General features: G+C 41.4%; 1 protein-coding gene across 1 annotated transcript in view; it reads left to right on the top strand.

Annotated features, from left to right (window-relative positions):
• ptprn2 (protein tyrosine phosphatase receptor type N2) overlaps nucleotides 1–11,349 on the top strand; it is a gene marked incomplete at both ends in the record, with an annotated part of 139,756 nt that overhangs the window by 75,287 nt on the left and 53,120 nt on the right. The window lies entirely within an intron of this gene.

Genomic DNA, 11,349 nt, shown 5'->3' with positions numbered 1-11,349 from the left:
TTACACCTACATGGCAGGTATTTGTCTATTTATATCTACAGTATGTAGCAGCAGACGTACACGCCTACAATATATCGCCCACCATTGGTTAAAGGTTGGGAGAAGGGGGCGGACTGTGGGGGAAGTGACGTGGGCGTTTCTGTCTGAAAAGCGGTTGGTAAATTGTGCACATCTAATAGTTATGGGGCAATGTTTTTCTGTTTTTATATATATATATATATGTGTGTGTGTGTGTGTATATACATACACTTGGGAGTATGTGTGGTTATTCCACCCACAATGCAAACCTGAAATCTGGGTACAAATAGTGTCTGCCTTCATAGTTTGAGAGAAGAGTAGCTCAAGTCTGCGTGACAGTGAGCTGTGGAGCGCTGACTTGTCACCCTGCTGACTGTAACCAGTTGGTTTCGCTGAGGAAACAGTCACGCACAGCAGGTCATAGTTGGATGAGCTCAGCTTTGACTTTTGGGTCTTTTTCTTGAGATGTCGATCGAACCCAGCCTCCTTCGTCAACAGATTGTTGTATTTGCAGCTGATGCGGAGTCGACTGATATGTTTTTTTTTTTTTTCTTATGATGAGTCCTTAATTTTATTCGGTTAAATTGTATTAGTGAAGGTTGGTGTTGCTGCTTTATGTATAAAACATTTGTAAAGAAGCTGAACATCACACTTCATTTGCAGAAAAAAAAACATTTTCTTGAATTTGAACAGCTGGGGATCATGTTCTTGTGGTTTAAGCATATCAATATGATTTAATGGGTCATGGTTGTATTGGTGGAGGATGTCTTCTATTGCTTCTACAAATCTGTGCCCTTGGGTCAAAGGTATGTGCCTGGATAAACATACTTCATGCGTTGATGTGGTATATAGATTGTTCGATGATAGATCTTGTTCTCAGATCAAATCCACTTGATTACCATCAGAGCCCCTCCACCCGCCGCCTGCTCTCTCTGTCCTGTGCCTTCCATCCACTCGCTTATATTCCTGACTTGAGTGATGGCGTTTGTGATTCCTAATGACAGTCGGAACAAATCTGCGGTAATGAGGTCACATTGGGTTCCTTTTTTTCCCTTTCTCTAAAATCACCCTTCACAGCTCTGTACAGTCAACCTGTTACGGAGGACCTGCATCTGAGCTGCAGTCGCCCACTGTGAACCAGATCGATTGCTTCCTTATAGTCAAAATGGACACCCTGTCCTCCTGAGCGTGTCTGCTTTTATCGCCAATAACCAACAATTATCTCATGACTCACTGGAGCTTATATCCTGGCCTCGTATTAATGCTGCTTCTCACTTCCAAAAATCTGCCTCATGACACTTTTAGCATATCCACAGATTTGTGTGGGTTTTCTAATGCATGTATTTGTGGAATTCGTCGCTGCCTCACCTATGATAATGCATTTATCTTTAAGAGAACACAGATGAGCTCCATGGACGTGCTTGCATGAGTGCTCACATCCACGTAACGATGTGTGTTTCTTCTGGCTTGAGCAGGATGTCTGCACCAACACATCATTATGATTCGTTCGAGCCATTAGCTTGTGGAGAACGAATTGTGGATGAAAAGCACAAGCTCGTGCGCAGACGTGCGTGTGTCTGTTGCGCGCGTCTGTGAATATATACCGTATGTGTACTGGCGGGTGTGTGTCTGTGCTGCGTGTCCTCCAGTGCACACTCAAGTGTAGGTGTGTGTGCTCAGTGATGTGTTAGTAATGTGGAGACCTGCAGGAGACAGTCCGTGGATGAGAGCCTGCAGGATAATTGCTGCCACAGTGACAGGTAGGGCTGCCTCTGTCAGAGTTCCCTCAGTGGGGAAGCAGAGGAAGAGCTTGTGCGTGAACATTTGTGTGCGTGTGAGAGGAGAGAGAGAGAGAGAGAGAGAGAGAGAGAGAGATGAGAGAGAGAGAGGAGAGAGAGGAGAGAGAGAGAGAGAGAGAGAGAGAGAGAGAGAGAGAGAGAGAGAGAGAGAGAGAGAGAGAGAGAGAGAGAGAGAGAGAGAGAGAGAGAGAGAGAGAGAGAGAGAGAGAGAGAGAGAGAGCGTGCAGCTCACTGTCCTTTCCTCCAGTAAGCATTTCCCAGTAGGCTGCCTTCAAACTGTGGCAGCCTTCCAGATGTTTTCATCTTGTATCACACAAACATCCAGGAGAAGATTTGAAGCATCATTTAATCAGCTGGGTGGAAATTTTACCTTCAAAAATAAGAGCTTTTAGTAATGTTTAGCATTCGGCTTTAAAGCATCATGTAGTGTCACACATCAAAGTGTCGATGTTATATATTGCTGAGGATTCCGGGTCTCGATGCATAAAAAAGATTTACTTGACGAGGTTTTCCCTGAAGATTGCAGCGAATGTTTTTTCATGCAATGCTTCACTGATGGCCAGGCTGCCAGCATGTTATTGGAAAAGGTCGTCCCCCGACTCAGCGGTGTGACTTTGCAGCCCGCTGGACCTGTGATGACCATGATTACTTCAGATGTGCATTGTTTACCTCATCGCTCACTGTAATCCTTAAACCCGTCTGCTGATTTTTGAGTGATTGTCAGATGTGATTTGCGCTGCATATGTCACACATCTGCAGATTGTCATTTCTGAGAGGCAACCATAAACGATCTGAACGTGTCCCGGAGAGAATGCAGAGTGACATCCGTGGGGTTTCTCCACATCTGGAGGTGTCTGCCATCCAAGTCATTTTGCCGGCACCGCTTCTGTTCCCTGGTCTCCTGCAGTCCGTGAAGAATTGGTGTCAGCACCTATCAAAGGCAAAATGCCTATTCTACACAGAGTGTCAGAGCAGCCACAATCTATTAATCAACCAGCCGGCAAAGACACAGATATTATGTATGTGTGTCTGTGGCTCTGCTAGTGATGCATCTGCACATGTGCACCAGAAGCAAAGACTCATCTCGGTGCGTTATTCAGCTGTCTTCTCGTGGGGTCTGAAATGAGGAAAGTCGTGATTATAAATGTCTTGTGTGTAATCTGTTTAGAGAAGGGACAGCTGGTAAAGCCAAGGGTTCTCAACAAGCCGGGGGGGGGGGTTTACGAAGTTTTGACTACTTAGGATGTCAATATTACATTTCACATCATGTCAAAGATAAGAATAATAAAATATGTTGTGTTAGTTCAGCAGGAAAACCGAACAAGTTTGGATTAAAAGGTTAGCAGACATTGCCATAAAGCACTGATGATCAATTGTTATTGTTGTGAAAACTACAAAGATCTCATCCTTACTAACAAAAATCGGGTTCAAATGTCCTTAAAATTAACACCCCACCATCTCATATTAAGCGTTTTATGATTTATTTTGGAAGATTAGCTGCAAAGCAAAGCACACGGGCCACCAGTTGCCTGTGTTTGTCCCAAATTGTTTGATAGCAAAGGCAGGGTGTGTTACAGGCTAATAGTGAAAAACTCTGATTGGATGACTCTAGCTATTTCAAGATCTGAAACCAAGCAGCAGCTTACATCACTCGTCCTCTCTCATCATCCACAGAACAGGACGGTGAATGCGTTTATTGTTTTCGGTGATGTGCGGTTTCTGTTCCAGTCGCTGCATTCGGTTATCAGAGTTTCAGCGTGTTGATTTGGGCTGAATAACAGCAGTTGGTTTGTTGGGGAGCACTGTTGGCTTATCCACGGGAAACGATCGATGGGGCTGAATAAACAGTGAGGCACCCAGGACCCCTGCTGTTAACAGCAAGGCTCAACCATGTGACAGACATGGTGGTGTGTGATTGGCACTGCTGATTGGGCGTTCGAGCTCGATGATGTCATCGGTATCGTCATGTTTGTTTTACTGTGAGAGACGTGAGGCGGAGGGCGACTTGTTTCTTTTCAGTTGAATGCTGCGGCTCACTTTAGCTCCATATTTACTCTTCGCCGACTAATTCACTATTATATTAAATTATTTTTAATTGTATTGGATTTCTAAATGATCATTATTATGAGCAGCAAGCATTAGAGAGTGAGTCAGAGCACTTTTTACAAGATACTGTATATTAATCGGTGCACACGTGATTACTGGTAGTCAATCGACAGAAAATTAATGAACCACAATTTTGCTCAATGATTCCTTTGTTTAAGATCTTTCATCGAACGAAAATGCTAAATTGCCTATTTCAGTCTTCTTGTGTGAAGCAGTGGGGCATTTTTCTGTTTTATACATTGTATATTTCTGATTATTTTAAACCTGTCACATCCTACTGCTGCTGAAATGACCACTTCTCAAAACCAGAACTCCTGGACTGTTTATTTTTACAAAATGCACAAATTACCAGAAATCAGAGACACAGACATTTGCACACATATGCGAGTCATTATAGTGTTTTGTTTTTCAAAATTACATCCATCTGACCGGCAGTACAAATCCACACCGTGTGCCAACTCTGAAATCTAAAAAAAAAAAAAAAAGAACTGTCACATTTGAGGAGTCAAAAGAAGCGATTTTAGTACACAAAAACCCTTCATTACATCAAAAGGGTTGCAATTTATTTTCTGTTTATTCAACATTTATCAAGAGTTTCCCAATCTCATGTCTAATTGAAATTTTTATTGGGTTTTTATGTCTGTCAGTCAGAACAATGTGAATACATTTTGTCCTTGAAACATTTTGGATTTGAACAAGTCGAGTTTTAGATTTAATTGAAATAAGGTTAAAATAACCCTTACCTTTTCAGTTTTACATAAACTCTAAAGTCTTTTTGTGATCTGGAACATAGTTTTAACAATAAATTGATGGAACAATTGTATTTGGAGGCATTTTCTATTAAAGTTTCTTGTTTTATTGATGGACTCTTTCATTTTTATTTACTTTGACTCCCATTTGCAGCATTTCTCCGTGACTGCCTTTCATTTGATGTTGTTTTTCTTTTATAAGGTAACTAACACAATAACAGTTGATGGTAATATGAATGAACAAGCAAAGAGAGAGTAGAAAGCCTCTGTGGGATTTTCTTGGGAGAAAAGTGTAAAGTCTGAAATAGTGGTGTTTATTAAGGTATTTACAAGATGTTTGTGTCTTCTCTGCAATATTCTTTCTGTTAAATTTCATCGGAGACATATGAGGTGAAAGCAGGGAGACAAACAAAACAGCTTTATAAAAGCATCTCCATTGTCTGCAAGCTGATTTACATTTTGATAAGCATCAGCACGCCGGCATCAGATGTAAAGGGGTCACATACGTGCTGTATATAAAACATGTAATGAATGTGCTGCTGTGCGGAAGTCGGTGCTGCGGCTCTTCATCCACCGAGCGATGAAGGGAATATTATTGTTTTTGTTTCCCGCCCAGGATTTTGACTGAAAAATGGGTTGCCATGCATCTTATCTGTCAGGGGGATCAGGTGCATCTCCCTCCTCCCACCCCCCCCCCCCCCCCCCCCCCCCCCCCATCCCTGCTCTCCCTCCTCCTTCCTCCAGTCTCCACCTCTGATAGGTAGAGACAGCCATCATATGTGCAAGAAGAAAGTGATGGGCGGAATGGCAGCTTTAATATTGGAGCGATTGCCTGCTGATAAGGCTAACGGCTGTGGAGAGGCGTGAGCGTCAGCCCTCCTCCGCAATAAACACTTTCATTTTGTTTGGTTGGAGTGACGGATGGAGTGATGGAGGTGGTGAATATAGATGACCTGAGGAACAGAGCAGTGGAGGGGGCAGATAGATGGAATGGCTGTGGATGTAATTCAATATTAACAGATCAATCAGAGGGTGGTGAAATATGCATTTTGTCAACTATATACCCCCATCCGTCCAAAGAGGCAACATAACAATCATGTGACAGTGCTGGCTGCCGTGCCGTGTTCAAATACAAAATACTTACAGCCTACAGTGGGTGATTTGTCTCCTGATGCTGAATTTATATTGCTCCTAACAATAACAATGCTGTCGTATATCACAAAAATGAATATATATATTCATAACTTTAAGCTCTGATGACTTTATGATAATCATTCGTGGGTTGCCATTAGAATCAATGATGAGGGGCACACAACTGCTCCAGTTTTCAGCATATGGCAGAGAAAAACAACATTTTAATCAAATTATATCCCCTTACGAGATACATTTTGGTGGAGCGCATATGCTACATAGCAATTTAAAGGTCATATAAAATCAAGCCTAAATGTGTGCATTTTTTAATTCAGAATCTTCCGTCATTAGTGTGCGTGTCGAGAAAAGGCTGCTTTGCTCCGAATCATCCTTCAGACTGATGATTGAAATGGCATTTCCCTCTTCTTCAACAAGTCTTTGATGAGTTGTTGAAGTGTTTCTTTTCTGTTCTTTGTGGTTCACCTGGTTGAATTCTGTGATGCTTAACAGAGAAACTGTGATCCTCGTTTTAAATCAAAGCCCAATCCCGAGAGCACTTCTAATATTTCATAACACAAGTGTAATTTTTGAAAGGGAAAAATGTCCTTTGGCGGCGGCTGAAGTAATCTGGAAAACTAGTTTTGTGGATGTAATAAATGTGCTGCGAAAGGAAGTGTCGGATGAGCTGGAGCCAAATTCAAGCAATGAATTAACAGGTTTTCTACTCTGAGTGGATGGATGGATGGATGGATGGATGGATGGATGGATGGATGAATGGATGGATGATGGATGGATGGATAAAAGTTTCACTATTATTCAGACTACACACTATTAATAGCAACAGAAGACAAATCTGTGTCCTGTTTCATAGCAAGATAAACACAAAATTCGTCAAATATTATATCGACCATAAACTCGATTGATACAAAGGATTGGATCGGCTAGCTTAACAAATACCTTTTCAATGTAGATATAAGAACAACCGATGTAATAAAAGTAATTAGAGGCATTATCATGGCTTAAATCCGGCATGGTCTTACTGATGTGTGCTTTGTTCAAGTTCAAATAAATGAATATGTTGGGTTTTTTTGTCTGAAAGTAATTAATCGCTGGTCAAAAACAGACTTTTTTAATTGAGGTTTTTGGGGTTTCAGTTTATAAAAGCTTCAATAAATGTTTATAATTGCATATGAAATAGTGGCAATTTGGTATCAATTTGTGCATGCACTGTTTTAATTGATGGCTTCACAAATTAGGCCTGTATTTCATTACTCCAATACTGGGAACTAGCACCGCCTCAAAATATTGCCTCGCCAACAAAATAATGTATCTTAGACCACAAGACAATTACGATTCACTTCAACACATATTGGCTGTTTTTGATCTATGTTAACATTATGAATTTGCAAATATGTTTTTGAATGAAAATCTTACAATTTTAAACTTACTCAGGAGCTACTTAATTTTTTTTCTTGGGGGGGGATTTTTCCCATTACCATGACCCAAGCTTGATTTCAGGTAGTCCCAGGCAGATCCAATTTTCATGTTATCCAATGTAATTGGTGCACTTGCATGTAATTTCAATCAAAAGCCATGAAAATTGAGCGCTTGTGAGCACACATTAAAACCCTTTTTGGGTGTTCTCCAATTTTTTTGCCTGTGAACATCAGATGATTTGGCTCAATATGACTTTGAAACGAAAAAAGATCAAATGAGTCGCAGGATCAGATCTCGATATTAGAGATCAGATGAGATGGTCTCAGACAATGCTTATTAAAATGGCTGGAGGAGACTCTCTGAAATGAGACCTGACATCTCTTTTCCACAGCCTGTCAGGAGTATTTGGTGGCTAATTTGAAGCCTACAAAACCTGTGCCTATGAGGAAAAGAGGAAGAGAGTGGGCTCCAGTGGGAGGTTAATATATGGGGTGACCAAAAAGAGACGCTGTTATCTGTACAGCCAGCGAGAGAACAAGCAGTGCATTGGCTGGATTCTCGTTGCAGCCCTGATCCATCCCGTCGCCGGCTAATGAGCCCGGCATGTACAATGTATTTACATTTAAAGTGGCTGTTGTGGGACTGTCCTTCCCTCTCAGGTTGATTGGAGAGTGTTCAGCTTTGATTCAAAAGTAAATACTGACCTTCAGGCTTCTATGGTTCCACCAAGAAGACGGTTAATGTCAGCTTGTCAGTCAAACCGGAGCTGCAGCCGCTGCTGCAACACGTATGTGCACTGATTCCTGGCTAATCTTTGGTAGTTTGACTCATGATGTGTTGCGACCCCAGAGGGGTCCTCATTAAGACCAAAACGTTGCCTGACCTTTAAGCAGCCTCGCCTCTCCTCACCACCTACGTCCTCACCCAGCTGGGCCCAATTACCTCGCTCATTACCCCCCTTCTAAACAGCACCAGGACCGAGCAGGTACTGGAGCTATATATGGAGAACCGATACGTCTGTGACTAAATACAGGGGTGGCAACATGGAGTGAAATTGAGTTTCACCCTGGAGATGTGCCAGTTGAAGTTTTCTCCTTTCTCGCTAATGGTAGAAGATTCTCTTTCTCATTTCCCCCCTCCCCGTCTTCTTATTTCATGCAGCACTCTACTTAAGAGACTTTGAATGTATATTTGACCTTTCCGGCTCCCCTTCAGGTTTCTCTATGTTTCTCGGAGCCATCCTTGAAAAAGCCCCGGCTGGCACCTAAAGTAGAAGATGTCCCCTCTTGCTGCCACGTTGATGAGATGATAAGATGATCAATGTTTGCAGGATCCTTAATAACGAGAAAGAGAAAAGGCGACAGAAGAAGAGCGAGGGAGATGGATGATTATCCTAAAAGTAGCGTGCTTAATTAGATAGAATTCTGCATACATTGTGGACTGAGTGGAATCACTGGGATAGATTAAAATACTAATTAAACAGGCCCTCGCCGAATTTGGAGTGTGAGGTTGAGTTCAGCTCTTCAGGGTCATTTGCATAGCCTTCATCTGGGGAAATGGGATTTAAAGGACCTGCTCTCTTTCTCTGCCTCCCTTTAACGTTCACTCTTTTTCCTTTTCCCCATTACCAATCACATTCACATGCTAACAAACTCAATTAAAATTATGCCCTGTTTTTTTTTTTTTTCTCCTTTCACTCTATAATTTGGCATAATCTATTAAGGCCCCTTTGATTTTGTTTCCCAATATAAATGTTTCCATCAAAGTGAGGACGGGACGTTAAGCACAAGGAGGAGGAAAAAAGTCGGCAGAATGTGTGATCTTGAGCGATGGATATTTAACATAGCCTCACTTTAGTTTGATTTGCATGAGAATATCCTTTGCGAACAAAGCTTTGGAAATAGCATGCCATATTTGATTAGATCAGTAGATCCGAGGATCAAACTCGGGTGGTGTATTAATTACTGCAGGAACAAAGGCAGGAGCTCAAGTTATTGTGTGCCATGAATCTACAAGCACTTCATCTGCTTTTATTGTAATCTTCACTGAGTCTGGCTACACATGTGTAAAGATGATGCCTCTTCTTTATGTTTTAGCCATGCGCCAGTTGTGTCGGTTGATTGTTGAATAGACTGCACTGACATGTATTAGACAGTTTCGCTTCTTTCAGGATGAATCAATCCACTTTGGCGATCTGTTGCTTAAGGTCTCACCAATATTGATTGCATTGCTATGAAATTTGCTGAAATGGTCAACAAAAGGAAAAAGAACATCAACATTTTTCATTGAATGCTGTTATCAAGTCAAATTCTTGATTTTCCGGCACTTCATTATGACATCAAAAAGAACCTTGGATTTTCCATGGAAAAAAAAAACACACCGTTGCCTATTTAAGCCATTGCATTTAATGAACTGTGGATTTCTGGCTATTTTCATTCACAAGTGTATTAACTTTGACCTTGATAGTAAAGGGTGAAGAGAGAAGTACAGCCCAAATAATTGTATTATCTGTTATTGTTGTACTTCATGTAAATACATTTACACGGTGGAGAAAAGTACAGAAATGCCAGAAGAATTGAGTCATGTCGACTGACGTCAAAACTGGTTCTGCTCTTGAAAACTTCTCCAACTTTCTGCATCGGATCCTCTGAGTTTGACAGCATTAAAGTGTATTTTCCCCCTTGGAAACTTTCCACTTCCCGTTTACTCATAGACACCGCATTAGTTTGGAGTACCCTCGCCTTAATGTGTAAGATGTTGTTCTGCTCCCAGACACCAGATTTAAATAAATGGGTCGTCATCATACTGAACCCTGATGATGATGATTCATATAAATCAGATGTGATGGAGCGGGAAGACATTTCTGTGTGTGTTCATACTTTCAAGTTTGGCCTGATTAAAACAAACCCGGCTCAGATGCAAATGGAACGAGTGTGGCCGACTGTGAATAGCAGGTCTCCATTTCCAAGTGAGCTGTGGTTCAAAGTCTGAATGCAGAACAAATATACCACCATAATGATCCAGCAAGCATTGCATCGCATATCGTGCAGCTCAAAGCATGGTGATGAAGGTCATGTTGAGGAAAACATTGCATTGAAAACCACTGTCTTATACACGTCGTCTTTGTTAGAAATACTCATGTGAGCGCAAACCAGACAAGAGGGCAAGATGTTCTGTCTTTCTCTACATCTCTCGTTGAAGTATCGACACTGCCCAAAGCACAACAGTGATTCATCATTTCTGCTTTAGTTTATTACCGAATGCCTGCTAAGCTAATGGTAGCTGTGTCAAAAAGGAAAAAAAATGCAAGCATCCACTGTTCTCCTGCATTGAGGGGTCATGCCAGGAGCATGAGTTTGTCACTGTGTCATGCTGACATGCACCTCCTCAAAAATGTAATTGCTATGTTGGCTAAGTAAATACCCCTGAGAACAGCAAGATATGTGATTGTTCAGCAATTCCTGAAGCCCGTAGAGAGCGCAGGCACTGAAGGCAATGTTATGGAAGTTGTAAAAGGGCTCAGCTATATTTTTCAGTAACCCACGGCGAGACAATACTAAATACAAGATGGCAGCATGAAATTAAATCGAGCAAAGCTGTTTCCACTGAAGACCTTCTTCTCCACATCACAGCGAATAGGAGAGATTAAACACAGACTCACACCCAGTTATGGCGCGGGTGCGATGACTTGTACCGTGAACATACTGCTGGCAATATATTTAAAGCTCAGTATAGCTTGCTCATGTTTGTTCGTCTTGTATTGCAGGTTTCCGTTATTACAAAGCTTTCAGCTTAGGTCAGCTCTGAATGCACAACCTCAAAGAGTTATTGGCATCAAGGTATGTTCCGGTTGTCTGGGAACTTTTGAAGTTCAAGGAGTTTTCAGAGGAAAAGTCATGAAGGATCCCCAAATGTTGGCACTCCTGGAACACCACATTTTTTTCCCTTCAAATTTGAGATGAAATAAAAAAGTGGAGGGCAAAACGATTGTTCTAATAACAGCAGATATTTTTAAAACTGATTTCATTTTGTTTGTTTGTGAGTAAAATTACTTAATTTTAGATGGAGAAAAATATTAAGCCATACGTCCAATTGTTATCAAAGTTGTA

This window comes from Blennius ocellaris, assembly GCF_963422515.1.
Source record: "Blennius ocellaris genome assembly, chromosome: 19".
NCBI classification, from domain to species: domain Eukaryota; kingdom Metazoa; phylum Chordata; class Actinopteri; order Blenniiformes; family Blenniidae; genus Blennius; species Blennius ocellaris.
Note: the sequence above shows the minus strand (reverse complement) of the source record. Positions and strands in the feature narration are given on the sequence as shown.